This window comes from Polypterus senegalus, chromosome 4 (genome assembly GCF_016835505.1).
Source record: "Polypterus senegalus isolate Bchr_013 chromosome 4, ASM1683550v1, whole genome shotgun sequence".
Lineage (NCBI taxonomy): Eukaryota > Metazoa > Chordata > Cladistia > Polypteriformes > Polypteridae > Polypterus > Polypterus senegalus.
This window is the reverse complement of record NC_053157.1, coordinates 10048126-10068545: the sequence shown is the minus strand read 5'-3', so window position 1 is coordinate 10068545 and position 20420 is coordinate 10048126.

The window sequence follows — 20420 nt, the reverse complement described above, 5'->3', positions numbered from 1 at the left end:
GATATAACAGATTCCAAATTATCTGCCAATCCACCTATCTTGATATCATCTGCAAACTTAACCAGCTTATTCTTTATATTCCTATCCAAATCATTTATATATATTAAAAATAGCAGCGGCCCCAGCACTGACCCCTGCTGGTCACCACTCTTAACATCGGCCAATTCTGATGAGGTTCCTCGCACCATCACCCTCTGCTTCCTGTGTCTGAGCCAATTCTGCACCCATCTAAAAACATCACCCTGAACTGCCACTTCTTTTAATTTGATGCCCACCCTCTCATGTGGCACCTCATCAAATGCTTTCTGAAAGTCCAGATAAATAATATCCTAAGCTCCACTTTGATCGTATCCTTTTGTTGCCTCCTCATAGAATTCCAGCATGTTAGTAAAACACGACATCCCTCTTCTGACCCCCTGCTGACTGTTCACTGACACTCCTGTCCTTGCCAGGTGTTTCTCAAGCTTATCCTTAATAATTCCTTCCATTCATTTTTCTGTGATGCACGTTAAGCTTACTGGCCTATAGTTGCTTGGATCTGCCCTGTCACCCTTTTATATATATATATATATATACACCAAAGCATATTGCCAAATGTCCCCCTGGGGACAAATAAAGTTCTATCTATCTATCTATCTATCTATCTATCTATCTATCTATCTATCTATCTATCTATCTATCTATCTATCTATCTATCTATCTATCTATCTATCTATCTATCTATTATATAGTGCCTTATCTATCTATCTATCTATCTATCTATCTATCTATCTATCTATCTATCTATCTATCTATCTATCTATCTATCTATCTATCTATCGAAAGCAACGCATTCGTTTTTCACAGCAGACATTTCTGCTATTTACAAAAAAGGAGGATTTTCCTGTTTTATTTCCTCCACAAAACTCTGAACTGAAGAGCATCTTGAACATTTTAAATTTTCTCCAACAAGATTTTTATTTATTTTTCCTTAATAGTTCGGTTAAAAATGAAAGAGCAGTGCAAAACTTTAAAATACCAACCATCCATTATCCAACCCGCTATACTGTATATCCTAAGCAGGCTACTTGGTCACTTACTCCACGTGTCTGTGTTTCTCTGTGTGAAGAAAAACATCCTGATCAAAACAACCAAGCAATGGAAAAAGAATTGCATTCAATCCAACTCTGCTTCTTTTTTTGAGCTCCACAGTGGATTTCAAGTTCACTCCTGGGGGGCTTCTGTGGTGGCAGCTTTTGGTTCCCAGACTCCAAATCCCGGCAGTTTCATTCGTCCTCTAAACTGATCACTTTCATCCTTCTCTTAATTCTGCATTTAGAAGAACAGAGTCGCGTAAACTTCACGTGCATAACTAATATCCTGCCATCACTTTAAACACTTCACTCTCTTCAGTCATTTTCCAATTCATTTCATTTACAGTCATATGAAAAAGTTTGGGAACCCCTCTTAATTCTTTGGATTTTTGTTTCTCATTGGCTGACCTTCCTTTTAATATCTGACATGCCTTATGAACACAGTAGGATTTCAGCAGTGACATTAAGTTGATTGGATTAACAGAAAATATGCAATATGCATCATAACAAAATTAGACAGGTGCATAAATGTGGGCACCCCAACAGAGATATGACATCAATACTTAGTTGAGCCTCCTTTTGCTCCTTTGAGCCTCCAGACGCTGTCCCTATAGCCTGTGATGAGTGTCTGGATTCTGGATGGAGGTATTTCTGACCATTCTTTATACAAAATCTCTCCAGTTCAGTTCAATTTGATGGACAGCCTGCTTCAAATCATCCCATAGATTTTCGATGATATTCAAGTCAGGGACTGTGACGGCCATTCCAGAACATTGTACTTCTCCCTCTACATGAATGCCTTTGTAGATTTCGAACTGTGTTTTGGGTCATTGTCTTGTTGGAATATCCAACCCCTGCGTAACTTCAACTTTGTGACTGATGCTTGAACATTATCCTGAAGAATTTGTTGATATTGGGTTGAATTCATCTGACCCTCGACTTTAACAAGGGCCCCAGTCCCTGAACTGGCCACACAGCCCCACAGCATGATGGAACCTCCACCAAATTTGACAGAGGTAGCAGGTGTTTTCTTGGAATGCGTGTTCTTCTTCCGCCATGCAAAGAGCTTTTTGTTCTGACCAAATAACTCAATTCTTGTCTCATCAGTCCAAAGCACTTTGTTCCAAAATGAATCTGGCTTGTCTAAATGAGCATTTGATACAACAAGTGACTCTGTTTGTGGCGTGAGTGCAGAAAGGGCTTCTTTCTCATCACCCTGCCATACAGATGTTCTTTGTGCAAATTGCTCTGAATTGTAGAACGATGTACAGATACACCATCTGCAGCGAGATGTTCTTGCAGGTCTTTGGAGGTGATCTGTGGGTTGTCTGTCACCATTCTCACAATCCTGCTCATATGCCACTCCTGTATTTTTCTTGGCCTGCCAGACCTGCTGGGTTTAACAGCAACTGTGCCTGTGGCCTTCCATTTCCTGATTCCATTCCTTACAGTTGAAACTGACAGTTTAAACCTCTGAGATGGCTTTTTGTAGCCTTCACCTAAACCAGGAGACTCAACAATCTTTGTTTTCAGATCTTTTGAGAGTTGCTTTGAGGATCTCATGCTGTCTGTCACTCTTCAGAGGAGAGTCAAAGGGAAGGAAGCACAACTTGTAATTGACCACCTTAAATACCTTTGACCACTCATGATTGGACACTCCTGTCTATGAAGTTCAAGGCTTAACGAGCTCATCCAACCAAGTAATCAGCATTGAGCAGTGACAGGCATTCAAATCAGCACAATGACAAGGGGACCCTCATTTGTGCACAGCCAGTTGTTCACATTTGATTTAAATTCATACAACTAAATACTGCGTCACTAAAAATCTTTGTTCAGAAAACACAGCAGTACTCCTAGGAAATGACAGACACACCACTGTTATCTTTTTTACTGAAAGTAGAGTGAATTATTATGTAGGCTGAGAGGGGGTCACAAACTTTTTCATATGACTGTATTTTTTTTTTTTTATGGAGTTAAGTTTTTTTTTATGGAGTTTGAGAGTTCTAAGTTCTAATGCATTTGTGAGCAGCGACACATGACAGCCAGCACCTGTCATGATTTATTGGGGGGTCAGTGCCCATGGCATCAGTGAGGGCACCATTAATGCTGGGAGTTACGGACACACTTTAGAGCAACTTTTACTGCCATCTAGAGGTCGTCTTTTCCAGCAAACAATGGCAAATCTGCCTCCATTACATGCGCACGAGATGGTCAGCCCTGGCCTAGTGGGTGTTTGGGCCGACTGTGAAGGGGGCTGAATACTTTCTGAATTCACAATTCTATGCAATGTGCATTTGCAGGTATTGTATATTTTATACACAGCTTATTACGTTACAATATTTAAAGTCTTTAAAGAAACTTATGACTGGTGGGCACAAACAGCATGTGTGATCAGAGTCAGGTCCGAAAGCCAGCACCTGTGCTCTGGAACTTTCTATGGTGTGTTAGAGAATCAAAAGACAAAGATAAAAAGTTGGCAAGCTGATGAAAACAAAAAAAAACTTGCAATAATTGTAGAGAGGTGTTTACAGACTTGGGTTCAGGACTGAACTGGCTAAGATGGCGGAACTTCCAGTCCTCCTAGCAGGCAGGAAGAGGCGGGTCCAGGTGGACTGACACCTGGAAGTGACATCAGAAGTGTTACAGCCGTCAATCATCAGTCAAGAGAGAAAGGCATTAGAACACAGTGCCAAGCCCTGGTGTGGCAGTAGAATTACAGTCACTAGAGCCCTTCAGCTGTCCCCTATGGGTATGTGTGTGACAGGTGGCATTGGCTATAAGGTAGGATTAAAACCTGGGTGGGATGCCAGCCCCCCTCACTCACTGACTGACAGGGCCATATTCCTCATATATGTATGTGTGTGACAAGTGGCATTGGCTGTAAGTTAGGATTCAGCCCGGGGTGGGACTCACCAGTCCCCTCACTCACTTGCTCACTAACAGGGTCATATTCCCCCTGTGCATATGTGTGTGACAGGTAGCTTTGGCTGTAGGCAAGGATTTAACCCCAGGCAGGATGCCAGTCCCCTCACTCATTCCCAGGCTGACTGACAGGGCCATATTCCTCATATGTGTACACGTGTGACAGATGGCATTGGTTGTAAGGTAGGATTGAACCCTGGGTGAGACACCAGTCCCCTCACTCACTGGCTAACTGACAGGGCCATATTCCCCCTATGCGTATGTGTGTGACAGGCAGTCTTGACTGTAATGAAGGATTCAGCCCCGGGTGGGGTGCCAGTCCCCTCACTCACTCCCAGGCTGACTGACAGGGCCATATTCCTCATATGTGTATGCATGTGACAGGCAGCCTTGACTGTAATGAAGGATTCAGCACCGGGTAGGACGCCAGTCCCCTCACGCACTGACTGACAGGGCCATATTCCTCATATACGTACATGTGTGACAAGTGGCATTGGCTGTAAGTTAGGATTCAACCCGGGGACGGGACTCGCCAGTCCCCTCACTCACTTGCTCACTGACAGGGCCATATTCCCCTATGCAGGGCCATATTCCCCCTATGTGTGTGACAGGCAGCCTTGACTGTAATGAAGGATTCAGCACCGGGTGGGATTGCCAGTCCCCTCACTCACTCACTCACTGACTGTCTTAAGGGCCCAAATTCTAATCACCAGTCACCCTAAAGTTGACGTCATTCGGATGTGGCAGGGAAACCTGAAGGGTCAGGAGGAAAGTCGGAGGCTGAACGTGCCAGTTCCAGCGAGTGAGCCAGCAGAGCAGGGTTTGAACCCAAGTCCCCTGAAGGATCACCTCCTCTACAAGTGACATCAATTTGTCAGTTTTAATGTCTGTGGGCCTCAAGAGTCTAAAACGTGTCTGTGCAGATTGAAAAAAGCTGGCCTGTTTGTTACATTCGAAATCTATGAATATTTAATTCTCGGAGTGAGTGAGAGCGCACCGAATTCTGTCAGCAATTTGCGAGAGTGACAGACACAAATGTTTTATTAAATGTTGCCATCTGCACACACATGACTTGTCCTCAGGATGACCCGCTTATGTAATAAAGACGAGGCGCCTACCACTGAGCCGCCTGAATTCTCATCTACACGGAGGACAGCTGGGCCAGGTGCTCTACAGAAAACCGAGATCCCATGGAAACATTATGGACATTTTGATGTTGTCCAGTCTGTCTTCACAGAAGAGAAAGGAGGCCACCCAAAGTGCAGCTTTCCTAGATGGCCGAGGACAGCCTGCATTTCTCCATCTTTTCTCAGAAACGTCCGCAGGTGCTCAATGGACTTCATCCTCACCTCACATTTACTTTTAAATGATTAGCAGACGCTTTTATGCCAAGCGACTTACAAATGAGGTTAATATCATCAAGTACACGTCAGTCTGGGGAGCTGTTTGGGAACAAGTGTGACAGGACAAGGTGACAAAATTCATCACCACAAGTGAGGAGCTCAGAACAAAACTCAAGTGAGTTACAATTCCACCAACCTAGAGGGTCTTGAAATTCTCCTGAAACACACTGAGGGAGTCTGAATTTCAAATGAGGTGGGCATCTCCTTCAAACCAGGCAAGGGCTTCACATACAAAGAGTCAGGACTGAGATTTGATAGCTACACAGAGGTGGCATCACCAGGCTTAAGGAGCAGAGGAGCTCTGAGGTGACTCCATATATAAAATGAAGTCACATCCCACTGTGGCACCTGGTGGAACCAAGCGGGTGGTGGTGAAGGTGGCAAAGAATTTGACTGGCACCTAGCTACCATCTGTTCGGGGCACACAAGACACTTAGAAAGGCAAACAGGACGGCCATCCTGCACATCCGCTATTCTCAATCCTTATTTGGGACCTTGGCTTCGGCACCAGTGGATTCTCAGGGTACAGATGGTGCCCACCAGTCATAGGGTTCTTTAAGACTTTAAATATTGGAACGTAACAAACTGTGCATAAAATATACAATAACTGCAAATGCACATTGTATAGAATTGGGAATTTAGAAGAATTGTGAAGTATTCAGACCCCTACACAGTCTATACGCCATTCTTCCCAAAACACCCACTAGGTCATCTCATGCCCGCATTCTCTGCTTATGCAGCCATGCACTTGTAAATGGAGGAAGATTTTGCTGGATGGCTGTAAATGTTGCTCTAAAATGTTTTTCAGCGTTAACAGTGCCCTCACAGATGCCATGGGCACTGACACAAGTACCATGTCGGGCACTGGCTTTTGGACCTGATGCATCAGAACAATCTGGACGAGTGGAGGCCATTCAGCCCAATAAGGCTCGCCAGCCCTCTCCACTTATTTCACCTAAAAATAACATCAAGAAGTCGAGGTCCCTAAAGTCCCTACTGTAGTAAGCTGATAACAGCTTGGATAGTCCTTTTCACGATGGCTGTGCTATTTTTTATTTTTTAAATATTGACTCATCGGACCACCGGACACAATTCCACTGAGTGACTTTCCATCTCAGATGACACTGAGCTCAGAGGAGTTGGCAGCGCTTTTGGACAGTGGTGATGTATGGCTTCTACTTGGCACATTGTTAAAAGCCTTAACTTGGATCTGTAGATGTGAGTGGCGCTGAGTGACAAAGGTCTACTGAAGCATTCCCGATCCCAGGTCACGATATCCATTACAGTCGTGTGACGCTTTTCGAGAAGGCGTGACGTCTGAGGGATCGGAGATCACGCGCATTCAGCAAGTGGTGTTCGGCCTTGAACTTTAACGCACTGAGGTTGGACAGCATTTCCTTGAATCTTTTCATTGTATTGTGCACTGTAGAGGGTGAAATGCCCCAAAAGTCCTACTGATTTGACTTTGGGGGAACGTTGATCTCAGACTGTTGGATTATTCGCTGATGCATTTGTTTGGCAGGTTGGTGAGTCTCAACCCATCCTGGATCTTGAAGGGCTCAGCCATTTTTTTTTGGAGGCTCCTTAAATCCCAGGACATCTGGTCATTCTCATGATTACAGTCACATGAAGCCCTGATGTTGATGACCTCCTCTCAAGCGTCATATTCTTGAAATGGCTGTGCTATCTACGGGTTGCTGGGCTCAGGGCTACAGTATCGACAAACTGGAGAATATGCAACACAAGAGCTTAGAGTACAGTCGGGGCCCAAAGTCTGGAGAATGACCCAAGTGTTGGTGTTCAGTGTTTTTAGATCTTTGTGTCAGATGTTTCTCTGGTAAACTGAAGTAGAATTACAAGCATTTCAGAAGTTTCAAAAGCTTTTATTGACAATGACATGAAGTTTATACAAAGAGTCCATATTTGCAGTGTTGGCCCTTGTTTCTTTTTCAAGACCTCTGCCATTCACCCTGGCACTCTGTCTGTCCATCAACTTTTGGGCCCAATCCTGACTGATGGCAGCCCATTCTTGAAAAATCAATGCTTGGAGTTTGTCAGAATTGGTGGGTTTTTTGTCTCTTCATGATTGACCACAAGTTCTCAATGGGGAGTTTCCTGGCCATGGACCCCAAATGTCCATGTTTTGTTCCCTGAGCCACTTAGTTGTCACTTTTGCCTTATGGCCCAGTGCTCCATCATGCTGGAAAAGGCATTGTGAGCCACCAAACTGTTATTGGATGGCTGGGAGAAGTTGCTCTCGGAGGATGTTTTGGTCCCATTCTTTATTCACGGCTGTGTTTTTAGGCACCACCAGTGCAGAGCTTGCTCAGGAATGGCAGCAGGCAGGTGTGAGGGAGTCAAAGACTTTTGGTGGATGGCCAGGTGGGTATCAAGAAGGGCAGCAAAGAAGCCAAGAAAAAGGCTTTCATTGACAATGACATGAAGTTTATGCGCAGAGTCCATATTTGCAGTGTTGGCCCTTCTTTCTTTTTCAAGACCTCTGCAGTTTGCCCTGGCATGCTGGCAGTCAACTTCTGGGCCCGATTCTGACAGATGGCAGCCCATTCTTGGATAATCAATGCTTGGAGTTTGTCAGAATTGGTGGGTTTCTGTTTGTCCACCCGCCTCTTGAGAATTGACCACAAGTTCTCAACGACTTCAGGACAGAGAAGCGTCAAGAAATATTATGGACAGAGAAGTCATGAAAGTATTATGCAAGGGTATGTGGCGGTTGTGGGTTGGCCCCACACTCCCTCTTCATTTCCGGGAGCCTCTTGAACCCGACACCATTGATAACGTAACCGGAATGAGAGTGGCAGATGAGGACGAAACACACATGAAGCAAGGGGATGGTGACAAGTGCTTTCATTAAAATAAAACCGTGTTCAAAAAGTGCAAGAATGAATCATCCAGAAAAACAAAGTGCTAGTGGAGGTTCAAATTCAATAAGTAAAACAAGGTTACGATCACACTGGCAGGGAACGGTCTTCTATCCAGCAGGGGGCGCTAGTTGGAATAAGTTCTTTTTTTAATTGCGGCGTGTTACATAACCCAAATCTATATAGATATGATATTGAAAGGCGATTCCCCTCCCTTAGTGATACGGTGGTAAGAAATCACATAGGAGAAATAACTTTCTTTAATGACGATTTACACGGCATAAGAGATGAAGGAAGCCATGACAAGACTATTACCGAAGTGGGAGCTCGATGTATACAGTCTGCCATTTTCGTCGCCTGGCTGGGAGGATCTTCAGCATCGGATGACGTTATCTCCCATCTGTCCGTGGGCTTCAAAGGTGTGCCGGGCAATGTTAAAGGCTTTATACTCTTTCTCCATGTGCAGGCCCCCACTTAGGTGAATAATACAATTCCAAACGAGGCAAAGAGAGGATACAATTTCATGCTGACTCTGACACACAGAAATGGTGCACGTTGCCCATTTCGCAGTTGTCCTTAACTTGTCTTGTCTTAAAATGCTTGCCTAGCACTTTTAAATGCTGGGCTCCTGTGTGCTAAATCTGGCTTTGTGTTCGCTGAACGTGTGATTAGAAAGGTAAAGCAGATTTACAATATTTGCACAGAGCACAGTAGCAGATTACATTTATATTCTGATTATGGTCTTTTTTTTTTAATCCAGTAAGCCTTAACGTCCCTTTAAAAATCGGACTTCTCATCACCTTGCCATCTCTGGACCTTGCAGCCCGAGAAGATGTCCTTCAGCAGACACAGACACCCTTCTTCTCCTGGCATCTGTCCCCATTGCCAATCCTATAGCGTCTGTGGGGAGCCAGTGAGCTCTGCCCTTGTGCCCACATTCGCTGCTGTTCCAGGCCCCACCTGGCAAATGCTCGCTCTGTCCACTCACTGCCGCCAATCCGTTGGCTACTCACGTTGAGAGGACACTCCTGAGCCCCTAACTGACTAAGTAAGTAAGTATATCCTAGAAAACGACTGCCTTGCCTGTTTCACATCAGCTTGTTATTTCAATTTCTCACATTATTACTCCTAAACTACCCTCATCCCGACATTTCAGAATGAACGCCCGTCTTCAAAAAACAACACACCTGATTGGGTCAAACATGCAATGCATCATCTTTATACTGTGTGAGAGACCACCTGAAGGATCATATATATATATACAGTATATTGTCCCAGATGAATGGGGATCCTACCCAGCCGGGATGCCTGGACGGTCCCCAAGATGGATGATGCCTTAACTGGGCCACGAGAGGGCAGCCGCCCGGGTCTGTTTGGGGGCCACGGGAACAGAGCTGGGGCACTCACCCCTACGGGTGGATCTTACGGAATCCTGGATGGCAGCACTTCCGCCACACCAGGAAGTGCTGCCGGAAGCAATCCCAGGGGCACCCGAAGTGCTTCCAGGTGCTATCCTGACACTTCCTCCACACCAGGAAGTGTCGTCAGGTGGAGCACCTGGAGCTCAATCGGGTCATGATAAAAGGGGCCGCCTACCTCCAGTAGAAGAGCCGGAGTTGGGAGGAAGGAGACGGCGCTTGTGAGGAGGGGAATGGAGGTCAGATGAAGAAGGAGAAGGAGAAAGAGAAAGAAAAAGGAAGAGAGTTGTTGGAAAGCATTGTGGTGCTATTGGAAATAAAGAAGTGTTTTGGACATTCTGCTGTCTGTCTGTGTCCGGGGGTGTGCTTTCCACTATATATATATATAGTAAATGTAATTACACTCCCAACCAGGGGTTGGCGCTGTTGCTTTAATGCAGTTTCTCTTCCTCTTTCTGCAGAAGCAGTGATTGACGGTTGCATCCTGAATGATGTCACTTCCAGGGTCCCAAACAACCTGAACCCGCCTCTTCCTGTCCTCTGGAATGAAAACTGGCTCCGCCTCCATTTAATTAGAGACTCAGGTCTGAAAAGACTTGCTGCTTTTTTTTTTCATTATGCTAATTATATGGGGTCCACCACAGAGCCCCAAATCCTTATCTTCTTTTTGGTCTTTATTACTTGAACACAAGTCAGAGTAAATTTACAAATCACTGCCTTTTATTAGCATTTTCCGCGCTGTCCTGCTGTTTTTTTGGAATTGCAGTCATAGTATCCCATGTGGAATAGTGTGCAAAAGTGTCTGTTATGTAAGGCGCTATACAAAATAAAAGACAAAGTGCTGCTCAAAAGCGTATTGTCCGCTGTCAATGACTGAAAGGTACTCTATCAAATTAAAACCTTTGTGAAGGTTGGTGGGGTGGGGGGTCCAGATGTGGCCACTTTCAAGGTTGGGCCATCTAGGGCAGCGGGTAGCAAATGAAAAGAAAAAAAAAAAAGGAAAACAGCCATCGGAGTTTGCCAGCCTTGACTCGGGAGCCTAATGGTTTCCATAGAAACAAGCAGCACACGTGTCCCCGTTGTTATAAAGGAAATGTCTAATGCCAGCTTATGTAAGGTTTTGGCAGGAATCCTTCAAGAAGGCGCCAATGAGAGGAACGAAACTGGCAATCAGGTTGAACACCATAATAGGACGCCTCTCTCTCTCAAGTTAAGGGTGAGAAGTCAGCATGTGTGTGGTGTCCAGCTGAGTGACCCAATTACTGCTAGACCTGTGGATCAGATTTGGGGGTCCAAATGAAAAACAGGGTGCCTGTAATGGTGGAGTTAAGGGGTGATTTAGATGTCAGGGAGTCCTGTAAACAGCAAGTAGCTAAGGTGACAGGTGGAAGGGCATCAATGTAAACTCCACCACTGACACAACTACTGCACTAGAAAACTCTGAACTCATGAGCTGGGTAAGTCTTACCAGGTCCATTACTAGGTCCACCGACTCCAGCACCTCAAGATCAGCACTCACACATACGAGGAGATTCTAGTCACACAGTTACATATGAGGGATGCCCAACTGCCAGTCACGCTATAATATCCCACCGAGGATCCCCTCCACCTAATTACACCTCAAGCCTGTCGCTTCTCAGTACTCCACGTGGAGACTCACTGTCACCAGCACTAACAAACAAACAGGTGTCCTCGAGATGCATGAAGGTCCATCATCCTTTCGGTTGTATGCCACTTAGCGACTAACGGGGTCTTAGGGCCGGGTTATACTTCATGCTAAGAACGATTACGCGCACACATCATGGCTACCACACGTTACCAGCATTCTGCTGATGCATCCTCTGGAAATTGTGTATATACACTGTGTATATATATATTGTCAGGGATGCCAGGGGCAACGACCCGGCTGGGACGCCGTGAGGGACTGGATGTGGGTCTGCACCCACCCTGGATCACGTGGGGACCGCCACCCTGGTTGCCACCCTGCAGGGGCCCGTGGTCACTGCCAGGAGGCGCCCCAATACGCCACACCCGGAAGTGCTGGGGGCAAGATTTAAAAGGACACCCGCTGAGCTGCCGGGAGAACAGCCGGCACTTCCGCCACGCTGGGGCGTGGCCAACGAAGGAGTGTTGGGAACACCTGGAGCTCATCCGGGATATGGATAAAAGGGGCCGTCTCCCTTCATTCAGGGCTGGAGTCGGGTGGAAGAAGGACGAGGCACGAGAGGAGTGTGGAGGTGGCCCGGAGAAAAAGTCACTGAGTGGCCAGGACTGTGTGTTGGGGTTTGTGTTGTGCACGGATTGAGTCTGAGTGACACCTAACTTGTAAATAGTTGTAAAAATAAACGTGTGGTGGTGAAAATCAACATGTCCGCCTGTCTGTGTCCGGGCCGGGTTCACTATATATATATATATTGTCACACACATGCGATTAGGGGGCCGCGTAAGGACTCAAACTGTAGCGTGAAGCCACACGCCAGAAGGGAATGGCAGGGTACTAACCTTCTCTCTTTGTTCCTGCAGATAGAAAGACGCACCACTACCATGAATCTGCTGCGACTACTTGAGCATGGATCACCACTTCCACCTTCCCTCTGTCGACCTCTGATGACATCATCAATCCCAGCACCCATCTTGGTTCCTTCACATTATTCCTTTCTATCGTCTTCTGGTCCCTTACCATAAAGGCACCCCTCTCCACCATATTAGCAGACTCTGTTAAATGCAACTTTTTGGTGTAAAATCTACTTGGACTCATTCTTCTTTACAGTATACGGGGCCAGAAACCCCAAACCTTGCTGAGTTGTCTGTCTTTTTTCTACAGTGGCGTAGTCGGCAGGATACAAAATGTCCGTAAAATGTCAGAAGCACAGAACCTAAACACCGTGCTGACAGGGATGGCAACACAGATTCAAGCCCTGCAGCACAAACAAGCCGCAACGAAACATGAGTTGGAGGAAACCAAAGCTCGTCTGGCCACCGCTGAAGCGGCTTCACGCTACAGTTTGGGTCCTTACACGGCCCCCTAATTTTTATGTCACGTGTTTTGTCATGATTTAATTCGCACTTATTTTAAAACCTACATATATGTTTAGTATCATTCATTTCAGAATTTATCAACCTTTAATGTGATGTTGTTAGATTTTCAGATTCGTATTCGTTTTTAAATTTAAAACCTAAAAAATATCAAGAACTCACTGTGGTATAGCAGGTCCGCGGCTTCAAAAAAAAATATGGCCAGTTTTTTAAATCCAGTTAGCCGTGTCCACTGAATGTTAAAGAAGTGGCCAGTTTGGTACTACTAGGACACTCCCTGGATCTGGCTGTCCCTCCAAATTGGATGGAAGAGCAAGGAGGAAACTGGTAAGAGAGGCTACCAAGAGGCCAATGGCCACTTTGAAGGAGTTACAGGATTTGATGGCAAAGAGTGGTCATTAATGGTATGCATGGGACAAAAATTTTACAAGTGCTCCACTATTGTGGCTTGTTCGGGAGGGTCGCAAGGAAAAAGTCACATTAAGGCTCATTTGAGCTTTCCCAGGATGCACCTTGAAGCGTCTGATGTCAAGTGGAAAAAGGTCTTATGGTCAGATGAGACCAAAATCAAACTATTTGGCCTCAACACCAAAAAGTCCACCAATGCAGCTCACCATCCACAACACACCATAACTACAGTAAAGCATGGCGGAGGGGAAGCATCCTGTCGTGGGGGTGTTTCTCTGCCGCAGGGCCTCGTTAGGGTAGAAGGAAAAATGGATGGGACAAAATACCATCAAATTCTTGAGGAAAACCTGCTACCCTCTGTCAGAAAGTTGAAGATGGGCAGAATGTTCACCTTTTAACACAACAACGACCCAAAGCACACAGTAAAACTGACCACAGAGTGGCTGAGGAAGAAAAAAGTGAATGTCCTGGTGTGGCCACTCAGAGCTCAGACCTAAATCACCCTGAAAATCTGTGGAAAGATCTGAGGATAGCAGACCACCAACGCTCACCATCCAATGTGATCGAACTTGAACAGTTAAACTGGGGGGCAAATATCACACAATCTGGGTGTGCAAAGCTGATAGAGAAGAATCAACAGACTCAAGGCTGGCATTAAAGGAAGGGGGGGGGGTCAAAAAAATGACATTGACATTTGGGGGTGACCCTTTATTATACAATACAAGCTGCCTCCCCCATTTGGCCATTCCACAGCTGAAACAGTGCTGGGCCAGCCAGTCCAAAGAGAGGACCCCTCTACCACCACGATTCCTGCGATGGGGGAGGCAGCTTGATGGATGAGGTCTCCAGGACTCTTTTTATATGATATCATCTACTGTTAAATTCTGCTCTGTACTTCTAAAATTTTTATTTTTATGCTGTATTGAGGATTTGTTCTGTTCTGTGTATTGTATTGTATTGTATTGACCCCCTTCTTTTGACACCCACTGCACGCCCAACCTACCTGGAAAGGGGTCTCTCTTTGAATTGCCTTTCCCGAGGTTTCTTCCATTTTCCCTACAAGGTTTTTTGGGAGTTTTTCCTTGTCTTCTGAGAGAGTCAAGGCTGGGGGGCTGTCAAGAGGCAGGGCCTGTTAAAGCCCATTGTGGCATTTCTTGTGTGATTTTGGGCTATATAAAAATAAATTGTATTGTATTGTATTGTATTATGCTTTAGTGCTAATGACTAACAACAGAGATGCAGTCTGCACAGTTAATCAGCAGCTCTAGTCAGGGTGTGCCAAACTGAAGTAGTGAGTCTTCAGCCGGGATTTAAAAGCTGAGACCGAAGGGGTATCTCTCATAGTAGCAGGTAGACTGGTCCACAGTTTAGGGGTCCTGTAACTAAAAGGTCGACCTCCCACTATTATTTTATAAATCCTTTCAATCATAAGCAGACCGGCATCTTGAGATCTTAATTTGCGCTCAGGTTTGTAAGTCATGATAAGTTCAGACAAGTAAGCCGGACCTCAGCCATTTAATGCTTTATATGTTAAAAGGAGGTTTTTGGAATCGGCCCTAAACTTAACAGTGTAAGGATTTAAGAACTGGAGTTATGTGTTCGTATTTTCTTGTTCTTGTATTAATTCTTGCAGCAGCATTTTGGATTAACTAGAGACTGAATAAAGAACAGTTTGAACATCCAGTGATCACCGCATTGCAGTAGTCAATCCTACTAGAAATAAATGCATGAATTAATTTCTCAGAATCCTGTTTATTTAGAAAGCGCCTTAATTTCCTAACATTTTTAATATGGAAGAAACGTGATTTAGACAATTTTGTAATATGCGCTTTAAATGCCATGTTAGAGTTAAGGATAACTCCTAAATTGCGGGCTGATTCTGTAAAATGAATGGGGATTCCAACTGAGTTAAACGATGACATAATATTGTTGTGATTAGCGTCATTCCCTCCAACAATTAACATCTCTGTTTTAAAGACAAGTAGTTCTCATCCATCCAGTCCTTTAATTCACTAACACAACTAATTAAAGACAACATTCATTTAAAGAAACTTAATTTGATCTAAATGAAAGGTATAACTGGGTGTCATCTGCATACGAGTGAAAATTAACATTATGTTTCCTAATGAGAGATCCCAGTGGAAGCATGTAAAGTGAAAGCAGTAACGGTCCCAGTACTGAGCCCTGCGGGACACCATATTGAACTTCTGTGTATAATGATGGGGTCCTGTCAGCACATTTCTGTACGTAGTGGGATCGATTTGATAAATAAGAACTAAAGCAAGCGAGCACGGGGCCTGTGAGCCCAACATCGTTTTCTATCCTGTGCAGTACAATAGAACGGTCAGTGGTGTCAAATGCTGCGCTTAAGTCTAACAGCATAACTACAGTGGAGTTTCCTTCATCAGAGGATATCAGAATGTCGTTTACAACCCGCGTCAGTGCCGTTTCTGTACTATGACCAGTGCGAAAGCCAGACTGGAATTTCTCAAATAAATTATTAATCTCAGTAGGTCTTGTTTTCGATTTTTTTATAACTGAATTGTAGCTGTGATCTCTTTCACTTGGATGTTAGAGATTGCATTGAGTAAGTAAAGCTGGGAAGAAATATTTTTTTGTGCGTGTTTTCATTTAAGGTGTGTATAGCAAAAAAAAAAAAAAGGGAATATTTCAAAGGGGGGGATTCTTTTCTATACTCACTGCATACCTCAATATATTTTGATATGTATTCGTCTTTTTTATTTATTAATTTTTCAGTAATACAGAATTTGCTCAAGAACAGATGCTTTAATATTCCGAATGTATTTATTGTTAAAATTGTTTTCCTGACAGTAGATTTATTCCTCTCTAGAAACTAATATTGAAGAGATTTACATTTCACAAATTGCTAGCACTCTAATTCTTTTAATTTTTCTTGAAATGTCAAAAACATCAAGCTTGCAGTACGCATTTCAGCGTGTAATACTTGACGTCCTACGTGTGCTGACACCAGTAAATTGGATTCATTGGGAAGCCTGTGTTTAATATGTTCCAGGAAAAAATGTAAACCATAAATGATCTTACAGAAGCGCAGAACTGAACCCACGGCATATTGCAAGACTTATACGCAATGTATTTACAAATAGATTATTACAATATATTAAGGGAGTGTATGTTTATTTTATTTTCATTTTATTTCAAATATAATCTTAAGACTATGGGGCTTTGCCCCCTGCTCGCTTCGCTCACCAACTCCCCGGCCTGCACAACACGCCAGCCACTTTGCGTCTCTGCCGCTCATGAATGTGGATTTCACTTTCACCAAACAACAAATCTTTTAATTCTCACGGCTACGCCTCTTCATTGGGAAGAAACACTACTTTTCCCTGATGGCAACACAAATTAGATGATTAAATTAAAAAGTTTAAATCCGAACAATATATTCGATCTCTTTTCGCTGTTCCGTTTTTTTTAATCGGGTAATAATTTCCGTTTGTTTGCGCTAATGCAATCTTTACTATCATTTTTTGGAGACTTTCGATTTCTTAGTACAGTGGAACCTCGGTTTACGAGTAACTTGGTTTACGAGTGTTTTGCAAGACGAGCGATAACATTTGACACCACTGACCGTTCTATTTTACTGCACAGGATAGAAAACGATGTTGGGCTCACAGGCCCCGTGCTCGCTTGGTTTAGTTCTTATTTATCAAATCGATTCCAATACGTACAGAAATGTGCTGACAGGACCCCATCATTATACACAGAAGTTCAATATGGTGTCCCGCAGGGCTCAGTACTCAGACCGTTACTGTTTTCACTGGGATCTCTCATTAGGAAACATCATGTTAATTTTCACTCGTATGCAGATGACACCCAGTTATAAACGAGCGATGTCTTGCAATACGAGCAGTATGGATACACTTTGTCTGCTGAGTGTCATGTGATCACAACTGAGCTGATGGTTCTTCTCTCTCTCTCTCTCTCTCTCTCTCCTTATCTCTCTTGCTCGCAAAGAGCATCTTTTTCTCCTTATCTCGCTCGCTCGCACTCGCTCTCTCTCTCTCTCTCCTTATCTCGCTCGCTCGCTCACAGTGCAGTCTCTCTCTCTCTCTTCTCTTGAGGGCAATCGTCTCCTATTCTCCGTCTGAGTCTGTTTGCCTCACTCATATAGTCATCATCTGTACGAGCGTATACTGTTTACTACAGCATTGTGACTGTGTGTGTGTGTGTGCGCGCTGTGAAGTGCGAGTCCCCATCTTGCGTCTCAAAACACGAAGCTGAGCCTCATTACTTTAACAACACCAGCCGCCTTCAGCTTGAAACAGCAACAGCGCTGTTATTTATTGCAGCAGGATGTTTATAATGTTTCTTGTATCGCCCATTGACGGCAGGCGCTTATAGCATGTCTGTGATCTTTAAACTGCTACAGCGCTGGGAGACTGCGATTGCTTTGGGACGCTCTTCGTGTGTCGTCCCGTTGGGTGAAATCCCACATGAGTTTAGAAACTCACTCACACCAGCCATGATTCTTTTTAAAGGTAAAGTGCGGGTTAATTTGTTTTATGTATTTTTACTTTATATTTTGTATTAATCATTTTTATATGAATAGTTTTGGGTTGTGGAACGAATCATCTGAGTTTCCATTATTTCTTATGGGGAAATTCGCTTTGATATACAAGTGCTTTGGATTGCGAGCACGTTTCCGGAACGAATTATGCTCGCAAACCGAGGTTCCACTGTACTTTCATAATCTCTAACCTGCTCTGCATGTGTATCGCGCCAATGTTTTTGAACCTCTTTACGATGTTCTACTTTGTCATCTACTCTTTGTCTTTTATTTCCGGCCCCGGGCCTGGTTAAATCTCTTAGCACAAAGTCTCGTCTTGCGGGATGTGAAAGTATCTCTCTGGAAAAAGTCACGTCTCGTCCCAGGCTCCTAAAAAGTCTCATCTTGTCTCGTCCAGGAATTTTTTTATATAATAGAAAGATATATATTGGAACTACATATACAGGGCTATTCAAAATGAAAGAGCAATTTATTTCAAACAAACCGTATAAGACAGAAACACATCATGCACATCACTGGATAGAGGAAAGTTCAAAGCTTAAAAGCCCGCCTAAAAGTACCAGTGAATGCCACCAACATTAGTAAAATGGCTACAACGCCACAAGAGAAATCATTTTGCATGCTGCAGTTTGCGTAGTGTCAGTCCATCGTTCAAGTGCAACGTGAAATTCCGCCGACGGTTCAGAAAGCAGCCGCCTCATCATAAGCAAATTTACGAGTGCCATTAAAAAGGTTGCATATGCAAACTTAAAAGCTCGTCCACGCACGTCAGATGAAAATGTCAAGCATATCCGAGGTGTGTTCGAATGGAGCCCTAGGAAATCCACATCACGGGCAAGCATTGAGCTTGGAATTCCTCAATCAACGGTATGGCGTGTTCTTAGACAGTGTCTGCATATGAATCCTTACAAGCTGCAATTAGAACATTAGAACATTAGAACAATCTAGACGAGTACAGGCCATTCAGCCCAACAAAGCTCGCCAGTCCTATCCACTTATTTCCTCCAAGAAAACATCAAGTTGAGTTCTGAAAGTCCCTAACGTCTTACTGTCTACCACACTACTTGGTCGCTTATTCCAAGTGTCTATCGTTCTTTGTGTAAAGAAAAACTTCCTAATGTTTGTGCGAAATTTACCCTTCACAAGTTTCCAACTGTGTCCCCGTGTTCTTGATGAACTCATTTTAAAATACAAGTTTCGATCTACTGGACTTAATCCCTTCATAATTTTAAACACTTCACTCATGTCTCCTCTTAATCTTCTTTTTCTTAAACTGGAAAGGCTCAGCTCTTTTAATCTTTCCTCATAATTCAACCCCTGTAGACCTGGAATTAGCCTGGTCGCTCTTCTCTGGACCTTTTCTAGTGCTGCTATGTCCTTCTTGTAGCCTGGAGACCAAAACTGCACACAATACTCCAGATGAGGCCTCACCAGTGCATTATAAAGGTTGAGCATAACCTCCTGTGACTTGTACTCCACTCATCAAGGCGCTATATAACCTAACATTCAGTTAGCCTTCTTAATGGCTTCTGAACACTGGAAGTCGATAGCTTAGAGTCCACTACGACTCCTAAATCCTTCTCATAAGGTGGACTCTCGATTTTCTGACCGCCCATTGTGTATTCAAGCCTCACATTTTTACTTCCTACCTGTAATTCTTTACATTTACTGACATTAAATTTCATCTGCCACAAATCTGCCCAAGCCTGTATGCTATCCAAGTCCTTCTGATTCCAAGTTATCTGCTAATCCACCTATCTTGGTATCATCTGCAAACTTAACCAGCTTGTTACTTATATTCCTATCTAAATCATTTCTATATATTAAAAATAGCAGCGGCCCAAACACTGCCCCTGCTGGTCACCACTCTTAACATCGGCCAGTTCTGATGAGGTTCCTCGCACCATCACCCTCTGCTTCCTGTGTCTGAGCCAATTCTGCACCCATCTAAAAACATCACCCTGAACTCCCACTTCTTTTAATTTGATGCCCAACCTCTCATGTGGCACCTCATCAAATGCTTTCTGAAAGTCCAGATAAATAACATCATAAGCTCCACTTTGATCGTATGCTTTTGTTGCAACCTCATAAAATTCCAACATGTTAGTAAAACACGACCTCCTTCTTCTGACCCCCTGCTGACTGTTCACTGACACTCCTGTCCTTGCCATGTGTTGCTCAGTCTTATCCTTAATAATTCCTTCCATTAATTTTTCTGTGATCCATGTTAAGCTTACTGGCCTATAGTGCTGGCACTAATTAAATTTAAATTTTGCACTGCAATTCTGGAGGATATGGAAGAGGACAATTTTCCAGAACGACTAATTTTTTCGGATGAATCAGCTTTCCATCTCTCTGGTAAGGTTAATCGCCATAATGTTAGAATTTGTGGGGTATGAAAATCCTTGCATAGTCGTCAACCATGAAAGAGACTCACTGAAAGTAAATGTATTTTGTGCCCTTTCTACAAGAAAAGTTTATGGACCTTTCTTTTTTTGTGGAGCAAACTGTGGCTGGATTTTCATACCTGGACATGCTACAAAACTGGTTGTTTCCCCAACTTCGAGAAGATTCGAATGACTTAATTTTCATGTAAGATGGCGTCCTGCCTCATTTCCACTTGGAGGTCCGGCATTACCTGAACGACATCATTCCAGGATGATGGATTGGAAGAGGTGGACAACAAGATCTTGCTCATTGACTGTGGCCTCCCAGGTCTCCAGACCTTACCCCCT